General features: G+C 42.9%; 1 long non-coding RNA gene across 1 annotated transcript; it reads right to left on the bottom strand.

The window, feature by feature from the left end:
* Positions 1-394: 394 nt before the first annotated feature.
* On the bottom strand, positions 395-4,688 carry LOC147914219 (uncharacterized). The gene is made up of 2 exons (XR_015555514.1): positions 4,581-4,688; positions 395-560 (listed from the first exon to the last, which is right to left on the bottom strand). It is a non-coding gene; the product is annotated as an uncharacterized LOC147914219 (long non-coding RNA).
* Between the last annotated feature and the right edge of the window lie 1,814 nt (positions 4,689-6,502).

Here is a 6,502-nt window from a genome sequence, read left to right as displayed (position 1 = left end):
CACAATGAAAATGTTTTCTTTCTGGGGCAATCAGGCGAAATCTTGGAAAAATGAACTTTTTTCTCCCTGTATGTATGTACAATAATAACAACATCCCAAATTTGAAAGTTTTTTTTTCCTATCTTGGCACAGTTTGGCTTCCAAGAGATTTGGAAAACTTCCAAGCTCTGATGGCCTGTGCATGACCCTTTTCTCCAAGGACCAAGGCATTCATTTTATAATAATAATAAGCAAACATGTATATGATGCATATTATGTGCCAAGCTCTGTTCTAAGTGCTTGACTAAAATTGTCTAAATTTTATCTGTTGACTAAAATTCAATCTCCTTTAACAGCCCTACAATTTGGCACTATTATCATCTCCACTGAACAGATGAGGAAACTGAGGCACGAAGAGGTTTAGTAACTTGTTCTCCAAAGTTAATCAGGGAGCACAGAGCAGAGGCAGGATTCACACTCAGGCTATCTGGATTCCAAGTCTGTGCTCATCACTATTGCCCATCCTTCTGCCATGCAGCCTCCATGGTAGAGATGTTAAGGCAGAGCCAGAGAGGCAGGACCTGATGGAAGAGTTAAAGAAGAGACACAAAAACTAAAATGAGAACTCTCAGGGAAGGAGACCACACCATCAGGCAACTGGGGATTAGTCCTTCTTTTGCACTGGGGCTCTGTCTTTCTGGTTCTGCTCTTTTCCAGCTCATGAACCAGACAACTGTCACTGTTGCCCTTGTTCACTCTGCTTCCCTATGCTCTTCACTTTGATTGACATCCAGACTCCATTCTCTTACACTCTTGACCTTGAATTCCATTTCAAGCCTATGCTTCCTCCAGGTCCCAACCTCCACACCTCCAGCTCTGGCCAAGTGCCCTGATGCTGGCTCCTAATTGCTCCCTTTGCTTAACTGCCTAGTTTAGTGTTCAAACCCTGAATTGGCCCTTGGCTCTGATTAATTGCAGCCTGGGGCTCAGCAGCAGGGGTCTGAATCCCTTCCCAGCCACTAGAGTAGCCAGACATGACCTCCGTTGGCTAAGCAATATAGGATACCACACCCATTTGTTGAATGTGGAAGCTACTGTGAAACATAATTTACGAGTTGGACACAACTCTGCCAGTAGGAAGACCCTCAGGGGCTGGCTGCCATCTGCTAAAAAGCAAGCATGGATGGATGGGTAGATGGATGCGTGGTCTCTGACCTCCCCTGATTCCTTCTAGGCTTAGAATTCTTGGATAGTGGTATTCAGGGGCCTGAGGAAACCACCATTCCAGGAACAGCTGGCAGAGCTGGCATTGCTGGAGCAATTGATGGCTTTGGGGGACAGAGATTAAGTTTAGGCCAGAAAGAAAGGCACAGGTCTAGGATACAAAGCAGTGATTCAAAGATAATGGGTCTGAGCTGACTGAGGAGAAGGAAAAGAAGTATTTAATCTATGAGGGATATTGATGGTGGAGATATTCCAGCATGCAGTTCCCAACAAATGCACACAGTTCAACTCAGAGGCCTGATCTTTCCCGTAAGAGTGAAGAGTATTGGGAGACATATTAATCTCTCAGGGCACCAAGGAGCAGGGCCTTGCTCCCTAGATTCTCCAGGCACATACTCGGGTGTAAACTCATTAGAAGTGACATGAAGAAAGCACAGAGGGAGAGAAGGTGTGCATCTTATATATGCTTATATATGCTGACTGCCTGCTATATGTATTCAGCTGCTTTGGATATATTCATTGGCTTCCTAGATAGGGCTTCTAGAAATCACATACATATATACATCTGTCTATATTCTAAATTGCTCAATAAAACATCAGCTCATCTAATTTTACAACTACCCTATGAGGTTATGGTTATCATGATTATCATTATCCAGTTTTACAAATGAGAGAATTGAAGCACAAATTGTTAAGTGATTGGCAGCACCAATATGCAAAGCTAGTCTGAGCTCTTGAGCACTATGCTATGCTGCCATCATGACAGCCAAGATGGTCATTGCCTTCCACACTTCCAATTCCTGTTGCCTGTCCTCCAACAGCCCAGTGGAAGGGGAAGCCTGTATATGAGCAGCCTTGCCCAAATGAGACAGCGATGGACAACTGGCCCACCAAAATCAACCACGAGCTGTCTCCTGGAATTCAGACTCGAGTCATGGAGTGAGTAAATGATGGGGGATGTGATGTAGAGTTAGGGTAAGAGTTGACAACTTCTTCCTGGAGAAGAGGAAGCTATGAGCCTGCTCAAAAGAGCAAAAGGATGAATGCCTGCCCAGGGCAGGCCAGAGGCCAAAGACATCTTGTGGTACCCAGGAGACAGAAGTAGTATCTTCATTCCCCAATTCTCAATCTGAGAGTTCTGGGGCCTGATTGAAATTTGCTTCGTGTTCTTGGATGGGCATGTAATAGATCATGTAAACAATTAATAATGACTAATTAAAACAATACTTGACTAATAGATGGGCTACTTTAAAAATGGAGATTATACCCAAACCAGAGCAACTGTCTGAGATTAAAAATATTAACAAATAATAATGATAATTTCCTGAATGTTTACCAGGTAATAAGCACTGTGCTAATATTTTATATGTATCATCTCAGTTAATTCTCATAATAATCCTTTAATTACTATTAGCATTCCTATTTTAAAGAAGAAGACATTGGGATTTACAAGGGTTAAGGAACGGATTTGTTCATTCCACAAATATTTATCGAGTTTCTGCTATGTGCCAGTCTCTTTTCTAGGACTTGGAATATATCAACAATCAAAATAGATAAAGATCCCTTTGGCCTCCTGGAGATTATCTTCTAGAGGGGAAATCAGAAAACAATAACCATTAAAAATAAGTTAACTTATATGAGATATTAGATAGTGAGAAATGCTATGGAAATGGATTCATGGAGATCCGGATGAAGGCTACCTGGAGTGTCAGGGTGGATGTGGGTGGCGGGTTGCATTTTAAATAGAGAGATCGGGGTGCACTTCATTGAGATAGTGATATTTGGCCAGAGGCTTAAAGGAGCTAAAGGAAAGAACCATGTGGGTGTTTTGGAGAAGAGCATTCCAGGCGGAGGAACAGTGAATGCAAAGGCTCTGAGGCAGGATCAACAGGAGAGGCCAATGTGGATGGAATAGAAGGGCTGATGGAAAGAGTGATGGGGAAGGAGGCTGGAGAAGTAATGACCATCACAGGACCTTGAAGGCTGTCATAAGGACTTTTTATTCTGAGTGAAATGATGACCAATCAGAGAAGTCACCAATGACTGACTTCATCTGACTTACTTCCTAAAAGGACTACTCTGTCTGCTGTTATGAGAAGAGTCAAGACCCTAATCTGTAAGGCCATACAAGCAAGTGGCAGAGCCAGAACTCAAGCCTATTTTCCTCCTAAGCATTCCACTCTATTTCCTCTTTAGTTATAAAGGTTCTAAAGCGATGAAGGGCTGTTTCAAATTATTTTCCCCTCACTATGTTCTAGTATCTTTGTGTCTTCGCTCTGACGTGAGAAGCCTCTGCACACCTCTTTACCCTATTGAACCGTTATCAGAATATCATTTACTATTGATAAAGTGTAAGGGTCTTGCTATTTGCCTGGTGCTAAACTAATTTTATAAATGTACTGTCACATTTGACCCCCACAACAAAGCTATGAGGCAGTGGTACAATTGTGATCCTGCTGTGCAGGTGAGGACCTGTGTCTTGGAGAGTTTCTTTACTCATCCTGGCTCCCAGGGAACTCCCCCACCTAAAGATTTCCCCGAAGACCTCCCTTGGGATAGTCCTGGTCTTTCAAGCAACCTCTTGCTAAGAAGTCTGCCAGTTCCTTAAGACCAGGAACCAAGTTATATGCTTCTGTTTATTAGTCATTGTTCCCAGGACAGCACCCCGCACATGGAAAAAGTCTAATAGATTTATTTTGGATGATTGGCTTATGTTAACAACAACTTTTAGCCTAGTTAAAATAGATCTTATAAACACCAAGTATTTCCTTAGAAAGTAATTTTAATTCCATTATAAGCCACAAAAGAGTGTGTGCAGTACGTATTCCTTGGATGCCATGGGTTAATGAAATTTCGAGAGGGTAATGAATTTACATTTGCTGACCCATTGATACATACTAGAGGGCCACTCCCTTCAGTAAATTATTTACCCAATTTGGGTCTCATTTTCCTCACTTGTAAAATGGAACTATGGCCGAAGTTGCTGTAATCATTAAATGATCTAATGCATACAAAGTATTTACACACTATCAAGTCTACAATAGGTGCCCAAGAAATGTTACCTTTTATAAACTTAGAATTCCTTTTCTTATCCTAGGGATACTTGGGTAGATCTGAGCCAGACAGAACTACAATTTGCTGGGAGACAGATAATCCACTACTGCCTAGGCCTTTAGAGTTACGTGCTATAAAGACAGTAGGATGTTGGTGAATGTTTAACTGGCTCTTTAAAACAAAACAAAACAAAAACAAAAACATGATTGTAGCATTTGCCAATTTCTGTGGTGCAAATACTCCTACCATGGCTGATTTCAGGTTACTGAGGTGATGTCACCGAACATGGAATTGGGAAGATAATGTGCATGATTGTCTCTTACCAATCTGGATCCCGCTGTACATCACTGTGGCTACTTTCCTCCCATGCTACGCCTTCCTCTTGCCAGTTCAGAATGTACTACCAGCCCAAGGTGCACGCTCAGACTCTTTGCTCCACAGAGGGACTTATCTTTACTGCCTGTGTAAGGAAGGTAATTTCTACTTATTTCATTAATCAATAAATATATAATCAATAAATATATAGTCAGGATATTTATTCATCTTTGTTAATTATTAATCATTATTTTGATTTTAATTATTCATCATTTTTATCAGGATATATAATAAATAATAATAAATAAATAAATAAACTTCCTTTGAGATAGCTGTGATTTTTATCCCCATTTTATGGATGAAGAAACTGAAAACCAGAGAGATTAAATAACTTTCCTAGGGTCACACAGCTAGTAAATGGCAGAGCCAAAATTCAGATTAAGTGGCCTGGCTCTGAGTCCATCTTCATATCTGCTCTGCTGGCCCAGGCACAGGACTGTGGTGGATCTGATCCAGATCACTGCTCGGAAAGGAAGTCCAGAGAATCCCATTGGTCACTCCTAAACCTCTCTGCTGTGTTAGGACCAGCCTAGGAGTTTTTTTGCTAAACGTTTCCTGCTTCTGTAAACCCATTCAATTCCGAGTTGAATGTAAGCCAGCCAGCATTAACAGGAGCCTAGAAAGTGCCTCACTCACTTCTTTCCATGCCAGCAGCCCAAGTGCTGCACTATGACAAGGGGACTGGGGGCCTGGGACAGGGGCTCTTTGATAAATATTGCTTTTGCATCTCCCGTGGAAGGCGCAATTCCAAAGTCTTCCTTAACTCGCTTTACACAGGCCTGAACAGAAACCCCTGCTACTTCTGGGACTGGGTTTCCAAAGGTTGTTCTGGCAGCCAGCGCACAACAGCTGCTCAGCAATGCAATGCTCCAGCAGCCCCAGAGGAGGAGGGGCGCAGGAGGCCTGCTGCCCTGTGCCAAGCCCAGCACCCACCAGCTGCCTCCCTCCCCCTTCCACCAGAGCAGGAACAGCATTAACCCTATCGGCACCAGTGGGCCCCGGCTCAGAGAAGGAGCTGGGTTTCCCTGAGGCTACGTCGCCCATAAACACATATCTAGTGACTTCAATTCATCCACATCTTTTTCACTCCATGATAATTTTCTGTTGTTCTGTCCTCGCTGGTTGTGAAGCCACTCTGCCGAGCATTCTTTCTCATCTTGTTTCTACGTGAGTCCTGCTTCCCTTTCAGCCTGCAAACCACAGCCATTTATATTGCAGTCTAGTTAAGTTATAAGAGAGAGAAAACATACATTATACAAGTTAAGTGGATTCCAATGTTTAGAGGAATCTATAATGATTAGAAAGCCCCTTATTATGTCGTTTCTCTAGTCTTTGCACAGAGTCGTTAGCATTTTGGGGTATCACAAAGCATGAGCAAAAACCCAGTGAGATTCTCACCCCTCAGAAGGCAGAGCAGGGAATGCCTCATTCCAGATATTGATCCTATTCCAAAAAGGTGGACTAGAGACTTCTGGATTCCTACCCCTAGGACTCCACCCAGCATAACCATTTTGGGTGGGGCCTGGATCCCCAAGGACAGGAAGCTCTTAAGCCGAGCAGAAAACAAACAAAACAAAACAACACAGACCCAGACACAGACGTGAATAAATAAAGCAGACAAATCCACATGTGGGAAGGCTCCCCATCCTGTTCCCAGGAGGCAAGCTCCCTGAGGCCTTACAGATGTCAGAGAAGAATGCACTTGCACATTCCAAGTTGTGCAAACCTAGTGCCCAATGTTACTCTAGGAAAAATGGAGCAGAGACAGGAACATTTTCGATTTGTAGGAAAGAAGACCCCCTCATACACACACACACACACACACACACACACGCCAACACAGTATGGTTCCCCCATCATTTCACCGAGA

The sequence above is a fragment of the Ceratotherium simum genome, chromosome 21, assembly GCF_057802395.1.
Source record: "Ceratotherium simum simum isolate JZ-2026a chromosome 21, ASM5780239v1, whole genome shotgun sequence".
Lineage (NCBI taxonomy): Eukaryota > Metazoa > Chordata > Mammalia > Perissodactyla > Rhinocerotidae > Ceratotherium > Ceratotherium simum.
This window is presented reverse-complemented; position numbering and strand designations above follow the sequence as displayed.